Raw genomic sequence first — 26,860 nt, 5'->3', positions numbered from 1 at the left:
CCCGCGCAGAGATGGGGATATTGTGCAAACTCCACTCAGATGGTCAGGGAATCAAACATGGGTCCCAAATGCTGTGAAGCAGCAGTGCTAATTGCTAAGCCACTGTGCTGTACACCGGGTTGCAGCTGGCCAAAATGACAAGGCTTTCAGGACGGCAAAGAACACTTGGAGACTGCATTGGTAATATGCAGTCACAAAATCATGCAGCACAGTGGCTCAGTGGTTAGCACTGCTGCCTCACAGTGCCAGGAACCCAGGTTCAATTCCCTTGGGTGACTATCTGTGTGGAGTTTGCACATTCTCCCCATGTTTGCGTGGATTTCCTCCGGGTGCTCCGGTTTCTTCCCATAGTCCAAAGATGTGCAGGCTAGGTGGATTGGCTATGTTAAATTGCCCATAGTGTTCAGGGATGTGTAGATTAGGTGGGTTATAGGGGAATGGGTCTGGGTGGAATGCTCTGAGGGTCGGTGTGGACTTGTTGGGCTTTAGGGCCTGTTTCCACACTGTAGGGATTCTACGATGAGAGTGCACACAAACCTTCAAATAACTTGTAAAGATGGGGTTAACAATAAAATGACAATACCACATAAACACTTGCTTGAACCACCACTATGATCACTGACCGCAACAGAAGGCAACACCAAAACAACATGCATAGTGATACGCGGTAGTTTGATTTGCGGTGCTTATAGCAAAACATGATTGTCAAGGATTGACCTCTTTGGCTATCAGAAGGTGTTCCATGTGTAGACACCCAGTCTGAAATGGATATTTATGGCATGTCCATCATTCTTCATAGATGGAAAGATGCTGTGAGTGATAGCTCTGCAGTCAGTCTCAAATGCTGATGAAAATGTCCTTGAGCCCGCCATGAGTGGTTGCAGCAGACTGGAAAATAACATGTGGGATAGTGACACCATGACCCCCTAGTTATTATTCTGGACTTCCATCATTTGTAGTTTTAACGCTAAACATTAACAAGGATATATAATATTGCACAGCACTGAAGAGTTTTCAAATATACACTAATTGTCCTTGAATGCAATAACAGCTGTTCCATATAAACAAACTCATATAGGGTCACGGTACATTATTGTAAAGAGGGTCAGTTAGCTCAGTTGGCTGACAACTGGTTCATAATGCCGAGAGTGATGCCAACAGTGTGGGTTCAATTCCGGTACTGGCTTACCACAAAAGGCTTTCCTCCTCAACCTCTCCCCTTGCCTGAGGTATGGTGACCTTTGGATAAAACACTAGTCATCTCTCTCCACAGAAAGCAGCCCTATGGTCTGGTAGGACAATGGAGATTTTACCTTTATATTATTCTAAACTAAGCAACAGGTATTTTTCCCAAAATGGTTTCTATGTTCTAAACAAAAGGTCATTTTCTCAATGAGCTGTACTTAAATTTAAATAGTCAACACTTCAGAACTAAGTATTTAAAAATTCAACATAGTTTGATTCACACAAAATATCTTATCAAATAGAGATACCAAGCAGTCACTAAGTCTTCTTTCCAAACAATCCAGTTATATTTTCAAACAGTTATAACTTTTACCATGGATCTATTTCTTTATTTTTTAAAGAGGCTTTTCATAACATAACAGTCCCTTGATACCAGCCCTCACCAAAATGGTTTTTGTGTCCTTCATTTCTTGCTTGAACAGCAGCCAAACATTCCATTTGCATCACCATTTTCCTTCGATTTCTTGAACTTGTTCTCAATTCAAAAAAGTCACCTTTAATTCCATTCATTCCCACCAAATAAAAGATTGGGATATAGGAATTGTCATGAGAACTAGCTATGCCTAATTGTTTGGGAGGAATGCAGAACACCTTCACCTAATCCTATTCTAGGCTTCTCTGTGACCATTCTTGTTAACCTGACAACTTTCTGCTGTTGATTTGTCTCATTCTGAGCTTAGTACCTCCATTTACTATACTGCCAATTTCCCTTCACAAACCCATGTAGCATGAACAACCAATACGGAGCTGGCAAACAAACTGAACAAATATTTTGCATTGTTTTTCACTACACAGGATCCCAGAAGCAGCTATAAATAAGAACCTAAGAACTAGGAGCAGGAGTAGGCCGTCTGGCCCTTCGAGCCTGCTCCGCCATTCAATAAGATCATGGCTGATCTTTGCATGGACTCAGATCCACTTACCCGTGCTCTCACCATATCTTAATTCCTTTATTGTTAAAAAAAATCTACCTTAGCTTTAAAAACGTTTACTGAAGTAGCATCAACTACTTCACTGGGCAAGGAATTCCACAGATTAACAAGCCTCTGGGTGAAGAAGTTCCTTCTCAATTCAGTCCTAAATCTGCTCCCCGTGTTTGCGTGGGTTTCCTCCAGGTACTCCGGTTTCCTCCCACAGTCCAAAGATGTGCAGGCTAGGTGGATTGGCCAGGCTAAATTGCCCATAGTGTTCAGGGGTGTGTGGGTTATAGGGGGATGGGTCTAGGTCTGGGTGGGATGTTTCAAGGGGCGGTGTGGACTTGTTGGGCCGAAGGGCCTGTTTCCACGCTGTAGGGAATCTAATCTAATCTCTAATCTTGAGGCTATGCCCTCTTGTCCTAGCTTCACCTGCCAGTGTAAACATCCTGTCTATCTATTCCCTTCATAATTTTATATGTTTCTATCAGATTGCCCCTCAATCTTCTGAATTCCAATGAATATAATCCCAATCTACTCAGTCTCTCCTCATAAACCAACCCCCTCAACTCCAGAATCAACCTAGCGAACCTCCTCTGCGCCCATCCAGTGCCAGTACATCCTTTCTCAAGTAAGGAGACCAAAACTGCGCACAGTACTCCAGGTGTGGCCTCACCAGCACCTTGTACAGCTGCAACATAACCTCTCTACTTTTAAACTCAATCCCTTTAGCAATAAAGGACAAAATTCCGTTTCCCTTCCTAATTACTTGTTGTACCCGCAGGCCAACCTTCTGTGATTCATGCACAAGGACACCCAGGTCCATTTGCACAGCAGCATGCTGCAACTTTTTACCTTTCAAATAATAATCCTTTTTACTATTACTCCTACCAAAATGTATGACCTCACATTTACTTACATTGTATTCCATCTGCTAGACCCTGGCCGACTCACTCAATGTATTGATGTTCCTCTGCAAAGTTTCACAGTCCTCTGCACACTTTGCTCTGCCACTCATCTTAGTGTCATCTGCAAACTTGGACACCCTACACGTGGTCCCCAGCTCCAAATCATCTATATAAATTTTAAATAATTGCGGTCCCAACACCGATGCCTGAGGCACACCACTAGTCACTGATTGCCAGCCAGAATAGCACTCATTTATCCCCACTCTTTGCTTCCTGTTAGTCAACCAATCCTCTATCCATGCTAATACTTTACCCCTAACACCATGCATCCTTATCGTATGTAGTAGCCTCTTGTGCAGCACCTTGTCGAAGGCCTTTCGGAAATCTAGGTACACCACATCCACTGGGTCCCCATTGTCCACCTTGCTCATAATGTCTTCATAGAATTCCAAAAAATTTGTCAAGCATGACCTGCCCTTCATGAACCCATGCTGCATCTGCCCAACAGGACAATTTCTATCGAGATACCTTGCTATTTCTTCCTTGATAATAGACTCAAGCGTCTTCCCCACTACAGACGTTAAGCTAACCGGTCTATAATTCCCCATCTTTTGTCTACCTCCCTTTTTAAACAGTGGCGTCACATTTGCTGTTTTCCAATACGCTGGGACTGCCCCAGAGCCCAGTGAATTTTGGAAAATTACCACCAGTGCACCTGCTATTTCTCCCAACATCTCTCTTTATACCCTGGGATGCATTCCATCAGGGCCAGGAGACTTATCAATCCTGAGCTCCATTAGCTTGCCCAACACTATCTCTTCCATACTAATGATTGTTTCCAGGTCCTCACCTACCTTTGTCTCTTTGTCAATTACTGGCATGTTATTAGTGTCTTCCAATGTGAAAATACCTGTTCAATGTCTCGGCCATTTCATCATGTCCCATAACTAAATTCCCCTTCTCATCCTGTAAAGGGCCAACATTTAATTTGAGCCACTCTTTTTCATTTTATATATTTATAGAAACTTTTGCCATCTGTCTTGATATTTTGTGCTAGCGTTTTCTCATGTTCTATCTTACTTTTCTTTATAGCTATTTTTGTGGCTTTCTGTTGACCTTTAAAGTTTTCCCAATCTTTGAGTTTCGTGCTGTTTTTGGCCACTTGTATGCCTTCTCTTTCAATCTGATAGCCTCCCTTATCTCCTTAGACACCCATGGCAGATTACCCCTTTTCTTATAGTCTTTCCTTTTCACTGGAATATACTTTTGCTGAGCACTTTGAAAAATTTCTTTGAAAGTCCTCCACTGCTGGTTTGTTACCTGTGCCACGTGATAGCGAGGCAAAGAACAAGGAGAGATTTCAGCTGAACACGTGGCTGCAGGGATGGTGCAGGAGGGAGGACTTCAGGTACATGGACAATTGGGGCTCACTCTGGGGAAGGTGGGGGCTCTACAAACAGAACGGTCTCCACTTGAACCAGAGGGGCACTAATATCCTGGGTGGGAAATTTGCTCGTGCTATTTGGGTGGATTCAAACTAGCTCAGCAGGGGGATGGGAAACTGAGGTGTGGCTCCAGAACACAGGAGGAAGAGAGAAGGGAGGACATGGACAGGATCTCACTGTCACAGGAGCGTGTTGGCAGACAGCAAGCTGGTTTGAAGTGTGTCTACTTCAATGCAAGGAGTATCCAGAATAAGGTAGGTGAGCTCGCAGCATGGATAGGTACCTGGGACTTCGATGTTGTGGCCATTTCGGAGACATGGATACTGCAGGGTCAGGAATGGATGTTGCAGGCTCCAGGTTTTAGATCTTTCATTAAGATCAGGGAAGGTGGTAAAAGACGGGGAGGTGTGGCTTTGTTAGTCAAGGACGGTATAACGGTGCTGAAAGAACTTTTGACGAGGACTCATCTACTGAGGTGGTATGGGCTGAGGTCAGAAACAGGAGAAGAGAAGTCACACTGGTGGGAGTTTTTTTTTTATAGGCCTCCGCAAAGTTCCAGGGATGGGGAGGAGAGGATTGGCAAAACAATTCTGGGCAGGAGTGAAAGGAACAGGGTGGTCATTATGGGAGACTTTAACTTACCTAACATTGACTGGAAATGTTATAACTCGAGTATGTCAGATGGATCAATTTTTGTCCAATGTGTGTAGGACGGCCTCCTGACATAGTATGTCGAAGGGCCAACAAGAGGGGAGGCCACACTGGATCTGGTACTTGGTAATGAACCAGGACAGGTGTTTGATTTAGTGGTAGGTGAGCACTTTGGAGAGAGTGACCATAATTTGGTTATGTTTAGTTTAGCGATGGAAAGGGATAGGAACATGCCACACGCAAGAGTTATAGATGGGGGAAGGGCAATTATAACGCAATTAGGCAGGACTTAGGAGGCATAGAATGGGGTAGTAAAATGCAGGGGATGGGGACAATCGAAATGTGGACCTGTTTTAAGGAACAGATATTGCGTGTACTTGATAGGTATGTTCTGTCAGGCAGGAGGGAAGTGATAAGGTAAGGAAACCGCGGTTTACTAAAGAAATTGTATCTCTTGTTAAGCAGAAGAGGGAGGCTTATGTGATGATGAGACGAGATGGTTCAGATGAGGCGATGGAGAGTTACAGATTGGTTAAGAAGGATTTAAAGAGAGAGTTAAGAAGAGCAAGGAGGGGACATGCGCAGACATTAGCAGGTACAATAAAGGAGAACCCTAAAGCTTTCTATAGGTATGTGAGGAATAAGAGGATGACTAGGGTAGGAATAGGGCTAGTCAAAGACAGAAGTGGGAAATTGTGTGTGGGCCCTGAGGAGATTGGAGAGGTGCTACACCAGTATTTCTCATCTGTTTTCACTCAAGAAAAGGAGAATATTGTAGAGGAGAAGACTGAGTTACAGGCTACTAGAATTGAAAGGATTGAGGTTAGTAAGGAGGAGGTGTTATCAATTCTAGAAGGTGTGAAGGTAGATAAATCCTCTGGGCCGGATGGGATTTTTCCAAGGATTCTCTGGGAAGCTAGGAAGGAGATGGCAGAGCCTTTGGGCTTGATCTTTGAGTCCTCATTGTCTACAGGTTTAGTACCAGAGGGCTGGAGGATTGCAAATGTTGTGCCCTTGTTAAAGAATGGCAGTAGAGATGACCCAAGTAATTATAGACCAGTGAGCCTTACGTCTGTTGCAGGAAAAGTTTTGGAAGGGATTATAAGAGATAGGATTTATAATCATCTAGCAAGCAACAATTTGATTGGAGTTAGTCAACATGGATTCATCAAGGGCAGGCTGTGTCTCACAAACTTCATTGAGTTTTTTGAGAAGGTGACCAAGCATGTGTATGAGGGTAGGGCAGTTGACGTGGTGTACATGGGCTTCAGTAAAGCCTTTGATAAGGTTCCACATGGTAGGCTATTGGAGAAAATATGGAGGCACGAGATTGAGGGAGATTTAGCAGTTTGGATTAGAAACTGGCTTTCTATAAGAAGGTAACAAGTGGTGGCTGATGGAAAATATTCAGCCTTGAGTCAGGTTACTAGTGATGTGCCTCAAGGATGTGTTTTAGGACCACTGCTGTTTGTCATTTTTATAAATGACTTGGATGCAGGCATAGGTGGATGGGTTAGTAAGTTTGCAGATGACACAAAAGTCAGTGGAGTGGTGGACAGTGTGGAAGAATGTTGCAGGTTGCAGGGAGACTTGCAGAGTTAGGCTGAAAGGTGGCAAATGGAGGTCAATGCAGATAAATGTGAGGTAATTCACTTTGGGAAGAATAATAGGAAGGCAGAATACTGGGTCAATGGAAAGATTCTTGGTAGTGGATGTGCAGAGGGATCTTGGTGTCCATGTACATAGATCCCTGAAAGTTGCCACCCAGGTTGATAGTGTTGTTAAGAAGGCTTAGAGTGTGTTAGGTTTTATTGGTAGAGGGATTGAGTTCCAGAGCTGTGATGTCATGCTGCAACTGTAAAAAACGCTAGTGCGGCCTCACTTGGAATATTGTGAGCAGTTCTGGTCGCCCCATTACAGGGAGGATGTGGAAGCATTGGAAAAGGTGCAGAGGAGATTTACCAGGATGTTGCCTGGTCTAGAGCAAAGGCCTTATGAAGAAAGGTTGAGGGACTTGGGTCTGTTCTCATTGGAGAGAAGGAGGCTAAGAGGGGATTTTATGGAGACATACAAGGTGATTAGAGGATTAGATAGGGTGGACAGTGAGAGTCTTTTTCTGAGGATGATGACGTCAGCTTGTACAAGGGGGCATAGCTACAAATTGAAGGGTGATAGATTTAAGACAGATGTCAGAGGCAGGTTCTTTACTCAGAGAGTGGTAAGGGCGTAGAACGCCCTGCCTGCCAATGTAGTTAACTCAGCCACATTAGGGGCATTTAAACAGTCCTTGGATAAGCATATGAATGATGATGGGATAGTGTAAGGGGTTGGACTTAGATTAGTTCACAGGTCGGCGCAACATCGAAAGCGGAAGGGCCTGTTCTGTGTTCTATGTTAATCAATTTGGAAAACAAAGAGGGGGCATGAGAAAGCACTAGCAGTCAAGATCAGGGAGAATCCCCAGAAATTTTTCAAGTATATCAAGGGGTAGAGAATAACCAGGGAAAAAAGAAAAAGTATAATGCCTTACAGACCAAAGGAGAAATCTGTGTGCGCAGCTGAATGACACTGATAGAGAGATAGATGAGCACTTCACAACTGTCTTCACTTGGAAAGAGGAGGATGTAGGTACAGAGTTTGAGATGATGAATTTTGAGGTTGTTCAGCAGATTGATATAGGGAGTGAGGGGATATTGGAGGTTTTCTCTAACTTAAGAATATAAAAGCATTAGAACTAGGAGAAGGAATAGGCAATTCAGCATCTCGAGCCTGATCTGACATTTGATATGATCATTGTTGATCTCAGTTTGGCCTCAACTGTGCTTTCCTACCCACTCTCTTTTACTTATTGTTGGTTGAAAGGTTACAATCTGTCTATCTTCTCCTTAAATTTACACAATGTCTCAGCATTCACCGCACCCTGGCGTAGTGAATTCCACAGATTCATGACCCTTTGAGTGAAGTAATTTCTCAACTGTTTTAAATCTAATACCTCTTATCCTAAAAAAACTATGACCTCTCTTTCTAGATTGCTGGAGGAAACAACCTTTCTACATCTACTTTATTGATCCCCTATAGCATCTTAGATATCTCAATTGAATCTCCCCTCTTCCTTTAAGGTCCAGAGAGTATAGGCCTAAACTTATCAATCTATCTTCATAAGACATGCCCCTCATCTAAATAAACAACTTGGATGTCAATGTAGGAGGAATAATTAGAAAGTTTGCAGATGATACCAAAATCGGTGGTGTAGTGGGCAGCGAAGAAGGTTATTCTCAAAGCACAAACAGGACCTTGATCAGATGGGCCAAGGAGTGGCAGTTGGAGTTTAATTTAGATAAATGTGAAGTGTTGCATTCTGCAAAGGCAAATCAGGGCAGGACTTACAAACTTAATAGTAGGGTACCAGGGAGTGTTGCTGAACAGAGACCTTGGGATGCAGGTTCATAGTTCCTTGAAGGTGGAGTCACAGGTAGACAGGGTAGTGAAGAAGGCATTTGGTATACTTGCCTTTATTGATCAGCGCATTGAGTATAGGAGTTGGGATGTCATGTTGTGGCTGTACAGCCTTTCAGTTGGCCACTTCGGAATACTGAATTTAATTCTCATCTCCCTCGTAAAGGAAAGATGGTATTAAACCTGAAAAGGTTCAGAAAAGATTTATAATGATGTTGCCAAGGTTGGAGGACTTGAGCTATAGGGAAATGTTGAATAAGTTGGAGCATTTTCTCTGGAGCATCCAAGATTGAGAAGTGACCTTAGAGAGGCTTATAAAATTAGGCCTTTATCCAGGGTAGGGGAGTTCAAAACTGGAGGGTTTAGGTTTAAGGTGAGACGGCACATAAAAGGGACCTAAGGGGCAACTTTTGTGCACAGAGGGTGGTGGATGCATGGAATGAGTTGCTAGAAGAAGTGGAGCAGACTGGTACAACATTTAAGAGGGATTTAGAGGGGTACATGAATAGGAAGGGTTCAGAGGGATATTAGCCAAATGCTGGCAAATGGGAACAATATAACAGATAATTTGGACCTAAAGGTCTGTTTCCAACTGCACAACTTTATGATTCTATGAACCTCCTCTGAGCTGCCTCCAAAACAATTATATCCCCCCTCAAGTAAGGGGATCAAAATTATGCAATATTCCAGATGCAGTCTCACCAATGACTTATACAGTTGCAGCAACACTTTCCTACATTCATGCTCTATTCCTTTAGCAATAAAACACCAAAATTCCATTTGACTTCCTTATTACTTGTTGTACCTGCATTCAATCGAACAAATCTCCAGGTGTGGATGAGTTGAAGGAGTCAAGGGTCGAAATTACCAAGGATCTGACCCAAATTTTTAATTCCTCTCCGGCAACGGGGAAGTGCCAGAGAACTGGAGATGACGTCTCCCCTTGTGGGAAGATCAATAACTATGTTTTAATGTAATGGATGCAAGTTTAAACATGTTGACCTTCTTCCTCCCAGGGATCATGATTCTTTGGAACTCTCTTCCTGAAAAAGGTAGTGAAAGCAGAATCCTTGAATTTTGTTAAACACAAACGCGAATAGATAAGTAATTGGGTTAAAGGTTATTGTGGATTTAAAGGAATGTGGATTTAAAATTTACAATTAATGTAATTTAATTGAATGGTCAAGGAAGTTCTAGTGGTCCAACAACTTGCTCATTGTTCTTTGTTTGAATGTAAATCATACCAAATTTTAACAACTCAATTCAACTATGATGCACATTTTGAGTTGGCATCAGAATGTTGTTTATGTGAAGAAATCCTGCTACCTTTAACAGATCTGACCTGAATATAACTAAAGATTGATAATATACTTTAAATCTTAATGCCTTGTGAAGTGGTTTTGCCAGCAATTCAGGTGTACAAACAATTACTAGCAAATAATCTCTCTTTATCTTCCCAGAGAACCCAGCGATGAACATTAAAGTGGCCTTACCAAACTCCTCCATACTTGGAGAAGATCAACTATTGCTATACAGTATCTTTTGAATCTACCTCACTTCCTTACCCACCTTGGTTCCAGGAGGATCCTTTCTCAATCTTTCCATCTCAATTTATTTATTCTTTAGATATTTTAGAAACTTTGGTAATACAAGTATGCAACAAAAGCATAAATTGCTAGAAAAGCACAGTAGGTCTGGCAGCATCTGTGGAGAGGAATCACAGCTAATGTTTTAGGTCCAATGACCCTGCCTTAGAAGTTGCAGTCACTGGACCTGAAACATTAACTCTGATTTCTCTCCACAGATGCTGCCAAACCTGCTGAGCCTTTCCAGCATCCGTTGTTCTTTCCGTTTTCTAAAACATGCATTATTTTGATTTGCTTAAGCTCCTTGGCCACCACCATCTAGAAAGACAAGGGCAACAAATACATAGGAACAACACAACCAGTTCCCAAAGACTCTCACCACCATCCTGATTTAGAAATACATCATAGCTTTAAATTGAGGGGTGAAAGATATAGGACAGATGTCAGAGGTAGTTTCTTTACTCAGAGAGTAGTAAGGGAATGGAACGCTTTGCCTGCAACGGTAGTAGATTCGCCAACTTTAAGTAAACTTAAGTCGTCATTGGACAAGCATATGGACGTACATGGAATAGTGTATTTTAGGTGGGCTTGAGATCGGTATGACAGGTCGGCATCGAGGGCCGAAGGGCCTGTACTGTGCTGTAATGTTCTATGTTCTATGTTCTAAAAAGTGTTACTGGTTCAAGAAAGAAGTTTATCATCCCTTCTCAAGCGCAATGAGGAATGAGCAATAAATGGTGATCCAGCCAGCAATGTTTAGATCGATGACGAATAGAAGTGTTAATCATTCCAGTAACTGTACTTTCAAGCATCATCTTATAAAACTGCAAGAATTGTTTCACAAAACCAATTAACTTTCTCACATTCCTGTCTAGGACCCTAATGCTTCAGTGTTCTTGCCTCAATACTATACTGCTTGGCAGACAAGAAACAAAAAATAGAAATAAATATGTCTTTTCCCAAATGACAGGCAGTGACTATTGGAATAGGATCTCAGCCATTCACCATATAGATGAGGGAACTATATGTAATACCGCTATGTTTTCAGATGGCATACGGCTGGGTGGGAGTATTAGTTATGATGAGGATGCAGAGATGCTTCAATGTGATCTGGACAAGCTAAGTGAGCAGGCAAATGCATGGAAGATGAAGTATAATGTGGATAAATGTGTGGTTACCCAGTTTGGTAGCAAAAATAGATAAGGTGGATGATTATCTGTATGGCTGTAAATTGAGAGAAGGGAATGTGAAATGAGACCTGGGTGTCCTTGTACATTAGTTGCTGAAGGTAAGCATGCAGGTGCATCAAGTGGTGAAGAAAGCAAAAGGTATGTTGATGTCTTCATAGTGAGAGAATTTAAGTACAGGAGCAGATATGTCTTGCTGCAATTATACAGAGCCTTGGTAAGACCACACCTGGAACACTGTGCAGTTTTGGTCTCCTTACAGGAAAAAGGATGTTCTTGCCATAGAGGGAGCATGGTGAATGTTTACCAGACCGACTCTTTGGATGGTTACACTGACAAATAAGGATAGTTTTAATTGGTTTGGATCATATTCACTGGAGTTTACAGGGAGGGGCTGGGTGATCTCATAGAAACCTTTAAAATTCTAACAGGGCAAGACACAGCAAATACAGGAAACATGTTTCCGAACGGGGGGTGGGTGGGCGGGAGGAAAGAGTCCAGACTAGGGGTCACAAACTAAGGAAAAACTATTTAGGACTGAGAGGAAGAAAAATTTCTTCATCTAGAGAGAGCACTGACTATTGACAATTCACTACATGATTTTGAGAAAGAGTTGAATATGGTACCTGCTGCAAAAGGGATCAAAGGTCATGGGGGCGGTGTTGGAGAAGTGAGAACAGGCTATTGAGTTGGACGATCAGCTGTGATCATAATGAATGGCAAAGCAGGCTCAAAGGGCCAATTGCCTACTCCTCCTACTATGTTTCTACGTCTGTTTTCAGCAAGAGATGTAGAGTTTTGAGGAATAACATTTTCACACTGAGGTGACATGGAGCATTCTGCCATGAGGCTAATGGAAGCAGAAACAATAAATGATTTCAAAACAAAACTGATGGACGCTCAAGATGAAACACCTTCAAGGTTGTGGAGGCAGCACTGAAAATAATTGATTGGATTGCTCCCAAAAATTGAGATGGATACGATGCACCATATGGTGTCCTTTTTAGAATAGTTAGAACCATAGAACGTTTATAGCTCAGAAACCATTTTTTAGCTGATAATCTTTGCCTTGCTCTTTGATCCTCCTACCAATGGGAACAGTTTCGTTGTCTCTATTCTGTCCAGAGCCCAGTAAACATTCTATTCTCAAAAGAATAATAATCTCAATTTCTCCAATATTTCTACGTAACTGAAATTCATCGTACTCCATATCAGTCTTGCAAATCTTTAGTGAACTTTCTCTCATGTATTCACGTCCTTCCTAAAGTGTGATGCTAAGGATTGGATACAATAGTCTAATTAAGACTGACCTTTAACGAAGCTTTTTTACACTTGTACTCTATGACCCTTCTGATGAATGACACCCAACAAACCCAAACAGACAAAACGGGCCCAGAAACCATAACCACTCTCCCCTACATCAAAGACATTTCCAAAATGACTGCCAGACTACTCGGACCCCTTGGCATCAGGGTAGCCCACAAACCCACCAACACACTAAAACAGCAGCTAATGAACTTAAAAGACCCTATACAGACAACAAGCAAAACGAACGTCATCTACAAAATACCTTGCAAGAACTGTGACAAACACTACATTGGACAAACAGGCAGAAAGCTCGGCACCAGGATACATGAACGTCAACTAGCCACAAAACGACATGACCCACTATCACTCGTATCCTTACGTACAGATGAGGAAGGACACCACTTTGATTGGGACAACACATCCATCCTAGGACAAGCCAAACAGAGACACGCATGAGAATTCCTAGAAGCATGGCATTCCAACCGGAACGCCATCAACAAACACAGTGGCTCCAAATCAATCTACCACCCTCTGAGAAAAAGAACAGGAAATGACATCACCAACGCAGGAAATGACATCACTAACCCAAGGAAACTTAAACAGATAAATAGAAAGCGGGACATAACACCAGCGCTTCACCAGAGGCTCACTGATGATGTTACCTGGAATGATGACGAAACGTCTGAAAACTAACATTCCAGCTCAGCGAGCAAACTCATATCCACAATGTTGACTTTCCAGTTCCCCATTTTTTTGTCTCTACTGGGCTGCCATTGAAAAAGAAATGATTGTGATCAGCTATGATACCCATTGCAGTCATTTTGTCAGTCACACTTGCGTTGACTGTTAAACATAATAAATGGTCACTGGTCAGTATGCCAATGGATGACCAATTTCCAATAAGATAGGCTGAAGTAGCAAGATAATTATTGGAACATATAGTAAAAGATAGGGTGTCTGATCACCTTGAAATTTTTCAGCCAAACAGAGAGAACCAGCATAGATTTGTAACGTATAAGCTACGTTTGATGACCCTGAGTGCATTTTTTTGGAAGAGGTGAGTAAAGCAGTGGACAGGGAAGTGGGTGCCTTGCTTGTTTCTTTGTATAGACTTCCAAAGGCATAGAATTAAGTTTCTCAGTAAAGACTGTTAGCTAAAGTTTAAGCTAATAGAATTAAAAACAAATAAATTATTGGCCTCGTTAGGAATTTGACTGAGTAGCAGGAGACCAAATATAAGGTGACGGAAAGGTATTCCTCCTCGCAGGATGTGACAAATGTTTTTGCGGAGATCTGTTTTGAGGCCTCATTGATTTACCTTTAATTGTCTAGACGATGAGATAGAAAGCCACTTACCCAGATTTGTGGAAGACACAAGGAAAGGCAGAATTGTAAGTAGATTAGGTGGCAGCATAAATTCCTAGAACACCTAGAATGGTGACAAAACGTCTGAAAACTAACCTTCCAGCTCAGCGAGCAAACTCACATCCAGAACCTCAACCTGAGCTACAAATCTTCTCAAAACTCGCTAGTCAACATTGTATTTGGAAGTTAGTGGGGTGGTAAGAAATCTCACCACCCCCAACCTGTCCATCTTCCCACTCAGCTATCCACTCTGTCTTTCCTACTGACCAACCACAATAACTCCCTACCTCCAACCACCCAACTCACCTACCCTCCCTAGCTCCCACAACCTTTCCTCTCTTTATTTCTGGGCTTCCCTCCTCCTCCCCAGTCTTGAAAAAGGATTCCAACCCAAAATGTTGACTTTTCTGCTCCTTGAATGCTGTTTGACCGGCTGTGCATTTCCAGCACCACATTTTTTGAGTCTAGCTTCGAGCATCTGCCATCCTTTACTCTCCTAAGGCAGCCCAATAGAACTTGGGTTGGGTCTTGGAGAATTAGGAATGCTGGGACCCTGCAAGAATGACAGAAGCAGGGTCTGACAGCTTAGCCAGATTGGGAGACTGGGTGGAAGAAAGGAAACAGACTGTGGCAAAATTGCCACTTGTCCCTTATTGAACCATCATTTTCCTCTGCCGCTTCCTATCTTTCTGTTCTTGCTCCCAAGCTGTAAGCTACCACCTATTAAAATTAATGGATGGAAAATTATGGGTTGAAGGTGTATAGTTTCCTGTTCTGTGCATCCAGGCTGGCACTCAGAAGTACACCATACTAACACTATTCATTGTTTAATATGTTGAAGCAAAACAGAAATGAATTTGCAAAACTCCAGCTTTTTTTATTAGGCAATGCATGTGATTTCCTAAAAATAAAATCAAAGTCTGAACAAAGAGTTTGGACAAGACTTTTCTTAAACTGTATACAAAATCAAAAGGCAATGATTGATGACAATCAATTCTCTGTAAACAAGTATTTTTTGTTGAAAAGAAAATGAAGTAACAGGTAGTCCTGTTTCAGTCTCTCACACAATAACAGTTGTTTGAGCTCACACAACCACATTTGCTTCTTAAAGATTCATAAAAGGAAATTCATAAAAATCTTACATTTGAATATTTTATTAGAGAAATGAAGTAGCAAATGTCTACCACCTATTTTGTTGAGTTGATAATGATGCAATGACTCCATCAATGCTCAGAATGTCAAACTTTCCACTGTGTTCCCTCAATGATTTCCCTTTTGCAGTCAGTCAAACTTTGGGATTGCTGCCCCTGCTCCCAACAACCCCCAGTGAATGCAACCAAATTCTGACAGAGTGCCACAGTGCCCCTCAAGGAAACTGATGTGGACTTTCAGTCTTGCACAATGACATTCTTGGAGCATTTAGCAGGTTCCCAATCCCTTTCCAATTCTCCCTGACTTTAAGTGTACTATCAATATGGTACATCATCTTTGTACCAGAACTCCTAATTCTGGCAATGCTCTCAGGCCTTAAGACCACAACTTGTATTATCTTGTCATACCATTCCAAAGGATAATCATGAACAACTATTTCCCTTTTTACTGTTAAACCTAGACCTCTTCCAAAGCAGGATGAGAGGGGATCTGATTGAGACGTATAAGATAATTAAAGGATTGGACACTCTGGAGGCAGGAAGCATGTTTCTGTTGATGGGGGAGTCCAGAACCAGAGGACACAGTTTAAAAATAAGGGGTAGGCCATTTAGAACAGAGTTGAGGAGAAACTTCTTCACCCAGAGAGTGGTGGATATATGGAATGCTCTGACCCAGAAGGCAGTGGAGGCCAAGTCTTTGGGCAGTTTCAAGAAAGAGATAGATAGAGCTCTTAAAGGTAATGGAATCAAGGGTTATGGGGATAAGGCAGGAACAGGATACTGATTGTGGATGATCAGCCATGATCATAATGAATGGTGGTGCTGGCTCGAAGGGCCGAATGGCCTACTCCTGCACCTATTGTCTATTGACCTGAGAAAATAAGCTGAAGCCCATCTAACCTACTATTCCTTTATCATCCAGATGTTTATCCAATGACCATTTAAATGCCCTTAAACTTGGCAAGTCTGCTACTGTTGCTGGCAGGGCATTCCACACCCTTACTATTCTCTGAGTAAAGAACCTACCTCTGACATCTGTCCTATATCTATCACCCCTCAATTTAAAGCTATGTCCCCTCATGCTAGCCATCACCATCTGAGGAAAAAGGCTCTCACTGTCCACGCTATCTAACCCTCTGATCATCTTGTATGTCTCTATTAAGTCACCTCTTACCCTTCTTCTCTCTAACGAAAACAGTCTCAAGTCCCTCAGCCTTTCTTCATAAGACCTTCCCTCCATACCAGGCAACATACCGGTAAATCTCCTCTGCACCCTTTCCAATGCTTCCACATCCTTCCTGTAATACGGCGTCCAGAACTGTACGCAATACTCCAAGTGTGGCTGCAACAGAGTTTTGTACAGCTGCAACATGACCTCATGGCTCTGAAACTCAATCCCTCTACCAATAAAACCTAACACACCATATGCCTTCTTAACAACCCTATCAACCTAGGTGGCAAATTTCAGGGATCTATGCACATGGACACCGAGATGTCTCTGCTCATCCACACTACCAAGAATCTTACCATTTGCCCAGTACACTGTATTCCTGTTACTCCTTCCAAAGTGAATCACCTCATACTTTTCCGCATTAAACTTCATTTGCCACCTCTCAGCCCAGCTCTGCAGCTTATCTATGTCCCTCTGTAACCTGCAACATCCTGCCGCACCATCCACAACTCCAGTGACTTGAGTGTCATCTGCAAATTTACTAACCCATTCTTCTATGCCCTCATCCAGCTCATTTATAAAAATGACAAATAGCAGTGGCCCCAAAACAGATCCTTGCAGTACACCACTAGTAACTGAACTCCGGGATGAACACATCCTTCAATTGTTACTCATCCTCAGCTCCTTACAGTTTTCCCAACTTTGCCAGCCTCCCTGGTGCAGCCAACGCTGCCATACCAGATTCTCTCTCCTTCCAATGTCCTAAAACCAAATAAATTGTTCAGTAAGCAAATTGCACATCCCACTCCTTCTCTAGTGCTATCAAGATTTAATTTCCCTTTCATATAGTGTAGTGTCAAATACCATAGAAGCATGTTAGTACCAAGGGTCAGAATCCTATATAAATATCTTCCACCTCCCACTGCTATATCACATCTGCTAACCTCTACCTCGCTACATCTGCATGATATTGCTTATAATTTCTCTATAAACCTTAGGGTTATGATAGCAAAAACAGTTTATTAGTTTTTGACTTCCATTACCCAATTTTAATATCTGGGACCTTTCCTGGACAACGATAGTTTTGAAAAATTAAAAGAAAATGACTTAAGGTAATCAGTAATCACTTGACCTGGTTTGGTCAAGCTCATGAAGCCATCACATAATAAGATGTAGTCTGAACTGAAATGAACATGTCATCAAAGTAAGTTAAACTAGTCACTCAGATTTGAATCTCCTATTTTACACCTTTCTGGAATTTTCATGCATTGGAATGAAATTTGCCTGCAGATAATCCAATCTGGATAAAAATAATGAAACTCAGCATGGGAATACACAAAGGAACTATACTTCAGGCCACAGATTTTGGGCAGAGAACCAGAAGGTTTGGTCAGAATACCAGTTTGAGGGAGGATCACCTGACCCAAAACATTAATTCTGATTTTTCTTCACGTAGGCTGCCAGATCTACTGAGCTTTTCCAGCAACTTCTGTTTTTGAACGAGAAGCCTTGCTGTCTGTCTCTTCGAATTTCTTTCAGCCTCTCAAGAAACAACACCTGACAATACAGTAGAGTGGAGGAATATCCGTTCACCAAAAATTCAAAGTATCTACAAATTTTGCTACTAAGGAGGAGACAAATCATCATTAGCTACTGTGGCCTCAGGTTAAACATAACATCTCAAAGACTCTAAGCATTTGTTAAACTGCATACTTTTGATCTTTTTATCCAAGATGCCTGTATATGTTTGATGTCACATTTTATTATTTTTCTTGGAGTCAGAAGGAATACAATTGCTCTTTTTTTCATTCAAGAAGAAATTGTAATTGGTTTCTTAATTTTTGAATTATCAAACTGCATTTCAATTCAAATGAGACATAGCTGTGTGCTAAAAAGAATTTAAAATCTTTGTTGTGGCCAACTGAGAGAGTTTGAAAAGAGAAGTCAATTCACCTCTTCTAACCTGGTTACACCACTATGTTTTAAAAAAAAAGGAAAGGTTAAAATTGAAAATTTGCTAAAGAAATCTATAGCAACCATTACAACCAGTGATTTGTGGATTTTCACTGAAATGTCAAGTATGCTAGAGCACCGTTTGAGAGCTGCAATTTGACATCTTCTGTCACCAGAATGCAGCAGTTCTGAATCCATTCCACACTTCTATAATAAATTAAAACAGCTTGTATAGGATGTATTCCTACATACTGTGAGCACAGATAAATAGAAGACTTGTTTCTTAGTTGATTCTTAAAACATCGAGCAAATTGATCACAATTAGTAACCTACAGCACTACATATTAAACCTCAAAGAAAAACGTCCAAAGAAACACCTGCTATTCTAGCAAACACACATATATACTTTGTTCACATTTTTAATCTTGTTATTCATTCAAAATAGTGATTGAAAAATATTCCTCACCTAGCAAATACTACGTGTCCAGTCCCAAATCTATTTGGAAGCAAGTCTTTTGTCTTTTGCCGAGTTACACTATGGAACACAGCAGTGTGCTACTATATAGTGCATTGCCAGTGCCCCACCCTGCAACTTAAAGGCCAGCATGTGAGACTCATTGGGTTGGTGCAAACGCAAAGTATAAAGGCTGATAAAGCACATTGGTTTCAATTTGCAATTATGTGTCACTATATCAACACTAAGTTTCCAGGGAAAATTATTTGCTTAGAGAAATATCTACTAGCAATTATTTCATAAGCTTTGGTAGGGTTATGTACGTCACCAACATTAAACAATAACTTTGGTGTACAATTACAATTATGCAGCATGTTCGTACAACAGAGTGAAAACACTATGACAGGCAAATGGAATCTCTTGAGTGGGCTCCGTAAGATCTGAGCTACAACTTTCCCATTCCTGAAAAACGACTATATTGCAAAAGTACTTTATCAGCTATGAAGTGCTTTGGAATGTTCTGAAGTCTTGGAAGATGCTAGATGTTCTAATTTTAAAATTATTACCTGTTTAATGCCGAACATTCACATCTACACGCATTCCAAGCATTTTTACATAGCAAGTTAAAAGCGTTTTAGAATTACAAGAGTCCATAAGCAATTACAAAGGGATGCACAGAAGATTTATTTCTTAGGGGAGTCTAGGTGGCATTTTGTTATTTGCCCCCTTACAATTCAACTTTGAACATTCTGTTGTGGGAGTCCCATTCCTAGACTTGCAATTCATTTGTCACTGGTACTAAATGCATTCATTTTAAAAGCAATATTTCACACGCAAAGTTTGGCCTGGATGTTTTTTGGGAGATTATAGGTATCAAAGAGAGCAATACCTGACAGTACCTACAAAGCATTACCCTTGCATCACAGTCAACAACGCACACTACTAGAATTCTAAGGGATCACAATTAAATCTGCCTTGAGGTGCCTTGACATAGTCTGGCCAGGGATTATGCAGCTTTGCTATTTGCTGAACATTTTGCCTTACAGTGCATTCTTACCGTTGAAATCCCCAGTATCTGAGTACAGCAGAAATCCAGGCCACAGGAATAAGCTGCAGCCTACCTTTTTTGTTGATAGTTGCAAACTGCATTCATCTTAAGACAGTGATTGCTGACTTTGGGCAATTGTGCTCATCGAAGGAAAATGCGCGCACACACAATTTCACACGAGACCCACGACATTATTATGTCACATCCAGAGGCAATACTCTGCATCCTCAGACAAAAAGCACAATATTGAAATTGGGCTCATCAGAGAGAGTGAGGACACAGGATGCGCATGGGGATGGAAAGAAGAGAGAAGGGGGAAGGCATCCTTCCTATTTGCCTTCCCACCTATTTTTGAGTCATCGGCAACTTGGTGGTACTCCACTTCCCTCATCTAAGTAATTAATAAGTACTGTAAATAATTGCTTGTATGTCTGATCCCTGTGGCACTACACTAGTTACAGGTTTCCATCCTGAAAATAATTACTTCATCCCAACTCTGTCTTTAATTTGTTAGGTATTCCAGTAAGCTCGCTAATATCAGCAGCAGGTGTTCTTCTCTTATTTAGTAGCCTTATGTGCTTTACCTTATATAATGGCCTTTGGAAATCCAAATACATTACAGCTACCAGTTACCTGTTGTTTATCTTACATGTTACCATCTCAAGAAATTTTAATAAATTCGTCAGACATGATTTCCCCTTCATGAAGCTGTGTTGACTCAAATTGTTTATATCTTATGTTTCTAAATGCTCGGTTTTTATATCCTTTATAATAGAACCTAACATTTTCTGAAAGGCAGATGTGAAGCTAACTGCCCCATAGTTACCTGTTTTGTTTTGGTGTCCTAAAGTTTGAACAAGAATGTTACATCGGTGGTTTTAAAATTGTCCAGGTCTTTTCCACAATCTAAAGATTTTTGGAGGACTGTACCAGTGCATCCACCATCTTTGCAGCAACTTCCTTTAGTATCCTAGGTCTAGTGAATCAATCTGCTTTTAGTCAATAATTAATTTGCCCAGTACTTTTTTCTACAGTGAAAGTTACTATATTTATTTCCTTCACACTTTTTGCTCTTTAATTTATTCCAAAAAATACTAAATGTCGTCTACAGTGAAGGCTGAAGCCAATTATTTATTCTACTCTACTGGCATTCCTGATTGCTATTTTCTCAAATTCATCTGTGGGATGTGGGATGTGGGTGTCACTGGCTAGGCAACATTTCTGCTCTGTCCCTAGTTGCCCTTGAGAACATAGAACATACAGCATAGAACAGGCCCTTCGGCCCTCCATATTGCGCCGACATGTGAACTAATCTAAGCCCCTCCCCCTACACTATCCCATCATGGTGAAGGTGGTGATGAGCTGCCTTCTCAAACCTCTGCAGTCCACTTACTGTGGGTTGGTCCACAATGCCATGAGGGATGGAATTCCAGGATTTTGACTCAGCGACAGTGAAGGAACAGCATTTTATTTCCAATTCAGGATAGTGAGTGGCTTGATGGGGTGTGGTATTCCCGTGTATCTGCTGACCTTGTCCTTCTGGATGGAAGTAGTCATGGATTCAGAAGGTGCTGCTGGAGGATAAAGTTCGGGAAAAACAGCATGGAAATGGGCCCTTCGGCCCAATCCGTTCCATGCAGATCATGATACCCACTCAGCTAGTTCCAATTGCCTGCGTTTGGTCCATATCCCTCCAAACGCTGTTCATCTATGTACCGATCCAAATGTTTATTAAATGTTACTATTGTACCTGCCTCAACACCTGGCCTACACCTGGGCAGGACTGGAATCACTGTCCTACGGGGTGCTTTTGCTAATACATTTGGGTTTAAGCTGGTGTGGCAGGGGGATGGGAACCAAATGAGGTGGTTAGTGGACAGTAAGGAGTAGTAACTAAAGCCTGTAAGGAACTAGTTAATGAAGTCAGTGTGAATAAGAGGAAGAGTAGGCAGAGAGCAGATGATGAACGCAAAGGGAAAAGTGGTCTGAGGTACATTTGTTTTAGTGTGGGAAGTGTAGTACGTATGGCAGATGAACTTAGGGCTTGGATTAGTACCTGGGAGTATGATGTTGTTGCCATTACTCAGACTTGGTTGAGGAAGGGGCAAGATTGGTAACTAAATATCCCAGAATATAGATGTTTCAGACGGGATAGAGAGGGAGCTAAAAGGGATGGAGGAGATGCATTACTGGTCAAAGAGGATATCACAGCAGTGCTGAAGGAGGGCACTATGGAAGACTTGAGCAGTGATGCAATGTGGGCAGAGATCAGAAAAAGAAGGGTGCGGTAACAATGTTGGGGCTGTACTACAGGCCTCCCAACAGCGAGCGTGAGATAGAGGCACAAATATGCAAACAGATCATGGAAAGATGTAGGTGCAACAGGGTGGTGGTGATGGGAGATTTTAATTTTCCCAACATTGACTGGGATTCACTCAGCGTTAGGGGTTTAGATGGAGCAGAATTTGTAAGGAGCATCCAGGAGAGTTTTCTACAGCAATATGTAAAAGGTCCAATTCGGGAAGGGGCCATACTACACCTGGTATTGGGGAATGAGCCCGGCCAAGTGGGTGAAGTTTCAGTAGGGGATTACTTTAGAAATAGGGATCACAATTCCATAAGTTTTAGAATACTGATGGACAAAGACAAGAGTGGTCTTAAAGTAAGAGTGCTGAACTGGGGCGGGGGGGGATGGGCGGTGGGGATGAGGGAAGGCGAACTGTAGCAAAATTCAACAGGAGCTGGGGAATGTGGATTGGGAGCAGCTGTTTGAGGGTAAATCCACATTTGATATGTGGGAGGCTTTTGAAGAGAGGTTGATTAGAACGCAGGACAGACATGTCCCTGTGAAAATGAGGGACAGAAAGGGCAAGATTAGGGAACCATAAATGACAGGTGAAATTGAGAGACAAGCAAAGAGGAAAAAGGAAGCAAACATAGGGTCTAGGCGACTGAAAACAGACAAAGCTGTGGAAGAATATTGGGAAAGTAGGGCCAATCTGAAATGAGGAATTAAGAGGGCTGAAAGGGGTCATGAGATATCTTTAGCAAACAGGGTCAAAGAAAATCCCAACGCCTTTTATTCATATACAAGAAGAAAGAGGGTAACTAGAGAAAGAGTTGGCCCACTCAAAGACACAGGAGGGAAGTTATGCGAGGAGTCAGAGAATATGAGTGAGATACTTAATGAGTACTTTGTGTCAGCATTCACTGAGGAGAGGGACATGACAGATGTCGAGGTTAGGGATAGATGTTTGATTACTCTACGTCAAGTCGGAATAAGGAGTGGGGAAGTATTGGGTATTCTAAAAGGCATTAGGGTGGACAAGTCTCCAAGTCCGGATGGGATCTATCCCAGGTTATTGAGGGAAGAGAGAGAGGAAATAGCTGATGCCTTAACAGATACCTTTGCAGCATCCTTGAGCACGGGTGAGGTCCCGGAGGACTGGAGAATTGCTAATGTTGTCCACTTGTTTGAGAAGGATACTTCAGGTAATTATAGACCGGTGAGCCTGATATCAGTGGTAGGGAATCTGCTGGAGAAGATACTGAGGGATAGGATCTATTTACATTTGAAAGAAAATGGGCTTTAGTGATAGGCAGCATGGTTTTGTGCAGGGAAAGTCACGTCTTACCAACTTGATAGAATTCTTTGAGGAAGTGACAAACTTGATAGATGAGGGAAGGCCTGTAGATGTCATATACTTGGACTTCAGTAAGGTGTTTGATAAGGTTCCCCATGGTAGGCTGATGGAGAAAGTGAAGTCGCATGGGGTCCAGGATGTACTAGCTAGATGGATAGAGAACTGGCTGGGCAACAGGAGACAGAGAGTTGTAGTGGAAGGCAGCTTCTCAAAATGGAGAACTGTGACCGGTGGTGTTCCACAGGGATCCATGTTGGAATCACTGTTGTTTGTGATATACATAAATGATCTGGAGGAAGGTATAGACAGTCTGATTAGCAAGTTTGCAGATGACACTAAGATTGGTGGAGTAGCAGATGGTAAAGGGGACTTTTGGAAAATGCAGCAGAATATAGATAGATTGGAGAGTTGGGCAGAGAAATGGCAGATGGAGTTTTTTTTAAGATTACCTGCAGTGTGGAACAACAAGTCCACATGGCCCCTTGAAGCACCCACCCAGACCCATTCCCCTATAATCCACACAGCCCTGAGCACTTTAGCATGGCCGATCTACCTAGCCTGCACATCTTTGGACTGTGGGAGGAAACTGGAGCACCTGGAGGAAACCCACACAGACACGGGGAGAACGTGCAAACTCCCCACAGACAGTCGCCCAAGGCTGGAATTGAACCCGGGTCCCTGACACTGTGAGGCTGCAGTGCTAACCACTGAGCCACGGTGCCGCCCTATGAAGTTCAATCCAGGCAAATGCGAGGTGATGCATTTTGGAAGATCCAATTCAAGAGTGAACTATATAGTAAATCGAAAAGCCCTGGGGAAAATTGAAGCACAGAGAGAGCTGGGTGTTCAGGTCCATTGTAACCTGAAGGTGGCAAAGCAGGTCAACAGAGCGGTCAAGAAGGCATATGGCATACTTTCATCGGACAGAGTACTGAGTACAAGAGTTGAGGGTCGTGTTACAGATGTATAGGACTTTGGTTCAACCACATTTGGAGTACTGTGTACAGTTCTGGTCGCCACATTACCAAAAGGATGTGGATGATTTGGAGAGGATGCAGAGGAGGTTCACCAGGATGTTGCCTGGTATGATGGGTGCTAGCTATGAAGACAGATTGAGTAGATTAGGATTATTTACATTTGAAAGACAGGTTGAGGGGGGACCTGATTGAGGTCTACAAAATCATGAGAGTTAAAGACAGGGTGGATAGCAAGAAGCTTTATCCCCAGAGTCGGGGACCCAATTATTGGGGGTCACTGTTTCATGGTGAGAGGGGAAAAGTTTAAGGGAAATATGCATGGAAAGTTCTTTATGCAAAGGGTGGCAGGTGCCTGGAATGAGTTGCCAGTGGAAGTAATAGAGGTGGGCATGATAGCATCATTTAAGATCTATCTAGACAGATACATGAACGGGCAGGGAGCAGAGGGATACAGATTCTTGGAAAATAGGCTTAGATAGAGGATCTGGATCGGTGCAGGCTTAGGGGGCCAAAGGGCCTGTTCCTGTGCTGCATTGTTCTTTGTTCAATGACTTTCTCTGGCAGCCCACTCCATCTACACACAACTCTCTGCGTGAAAAAGTTGCCCCTCAGGTCCTTCTTAAATCTTTTCCCTCTCACCTTAAACCTATGCCCGCTAGTTTTCAATTCGACATCTCCGGGACAGAGATTATATGCATCCATCCCATCTTTGTCCCTTATGATTTTACATATACCTCAATAAGGTCACCTGTCATTTTCCTATATTCTAAGGAATAAAGTCCTATCCTGGGCAACCTCTCCCTATAACTCAGGCCTACTAGTCCCTGAACACATCCTCATAAATCTTCTTCGCACACTTTCCAGTTTAACCCTGTTTTTCCTATAACAGGGTGACCAAAACTGTACACAATAATCCAAATGCAGCCTCACCAGTGATTTATAACTGTAACATAAGGTCCCAACTCCTGTATTCAATGCCTTGACTGATGAAGGCCAGCATGCTAAATACCTTCTGCACCATCCTGTCCACCTGTGACACCACTTTCAATGAACTATGTACTCGTATTCAGAGGTCCCTCTGTTCCAAACTACTCCTCAGGACCTCACCATTTACTGTCTAAGTCCTACCTTGGTTTGACTTTCCAAAGTGCAACACCTCACACTTATCTGTATTGAATTGCATTTGCCAATCCTCAATCCACTTCCCCACCCGATCAAGATCCCTCCGTCATTTTTGATAACTTCCCTCACTATCAATGATACCTCCTCATCCACAAAACTTACATATCATACCTTGTACATTCACATCCAGATCATTTATGTAAATAGAAAGAACAAAGGTCCCAGCACCAATAACTTGCCTACCACTGATGTCAAACTCACTGGTCTGTAGTTTCCTGGCTTGTCTTTGTTATCTTTCTTCGACAATGGAACGAAATTAGTCACTTTCCAGTCTTCAGGAACTTCACCAGTGGCTAAAGATGAAGCAAAAATCTCTGCGAGGGCCTCTGCAATTTCTTCCCTAGCTTCCCACAGGATGGACTTGAACAGGCCCAGGGGATTTATTTGCCTTAATGCGATCCAAGGCTGCCAACATCACCTCTCTGGTAATACGTACGCAGCCCAAAACATCACCACTTGCTTCCTTAGCATCTATGATTCTCTCCTCAGTAAATACAGATGGCTATGCTGATCTTTAAGTGGACCTAGCCACCCCCTTACTCTTAATATAGCCATAGAACCGCTTGGGATTATATTTAACCTTACCAGCCAGGTTCATCTCATACCCTCTTCTTGCTCTTCTGATTTTCCTCTTAAGTGTGCTCCTACACTTTTTATAGTCATCTAGGGATTCACTTGAGCCAGATAGCTTAAACGCAATGTATGCCTTCTTCTTTTTCCGGACCAGACCCGCATTATCCCTTGTCAGCCAGAGATCCCTAAATCTGTCAGCTTTTTCCTTCACCCTAAAAGGGACATACTCTCCCTGGACTCTTGATATCACACTTCTAAAAACCTCCCATTTGCCAGTTGTTCCTTTTCCCTAGGGGAACACTGGAGGAGGCAGAGATAGATCATCCACAAAGTACTTCTCTCTGAAGACTGCTGTGAAACGTTCAGCATTATGTTTTGCACTGATCTGCCGGGTTTTTCCATCATTGAGGAGCCTCCTCCTCCAGTGAGTTGTTTAATTGTCCACCACCATTCCTGACTGGATGTGACAGGACTGCAGAGCCTCGACCTGATCCAATGGTTGTGGGATTGCTTAGCTCTGTCTATCACTTGCTGCTTATGCTATTTGGCACACAAGTAGTCCTGTTTGGTGGCTTCACCAGGTTGACATCCCATCTACAGGTATGCCTGGTGCTGCTCCTGGCATGCCCTCCTGCACTCTTA

The 26,860-nt window shown here is 42.3% G+C and overlaps 1 protein-coding gene across 8 annotated transcripts in view; it reads right to left on the bottom strand.

The window, feature by feature from the left end:
- The window catches only part of LOC125451628 (sodium/hydrogen exchanger 9B2-like), a 180,186-nt gene that overhangs the window by 98,970 nt on the left and 54,356 nt on the right, over window positions 1–26,860 (bottom strand). Inside the window, exon 1 of one of the 8 annotated variants that reach the window (XM_048528979.2) lies at window positions 18,807–18,935. The exons of the other annotated variants lie outside the window; for them this stretch is intronic. The gene's annotated coding sequence lies outside the window, so the exon portion shown is untranslated. Of the gene's footprint in view, window positions 1–18,806; window positions 18,936–26,860 lie in introns of those variants that run through there. 8 annotated transcript variants of the gene reach the window in all.

The sequence above is a fragment of the Stegostoma tigrinum genome, chromosome 1, assembly GCF_030684315.1.
Source record: "Stegostoma tigrinum isolate sSteTig4 chromosome 1, sSteTig4.hap1, whole genome shotgun sequence".
In the NCBI taxonomy this organism is placed as follows: domain Eukaryota; kingdom Metazoa; phylum Chordata; class Chondrichthyes; order Orectolobiformes; family Stegostomatidae; genus Stegostoma; species Stegostoma tigrinum.
This window is presented reverse-complemented; position numbering and strand designations above follow the sequence as displayed.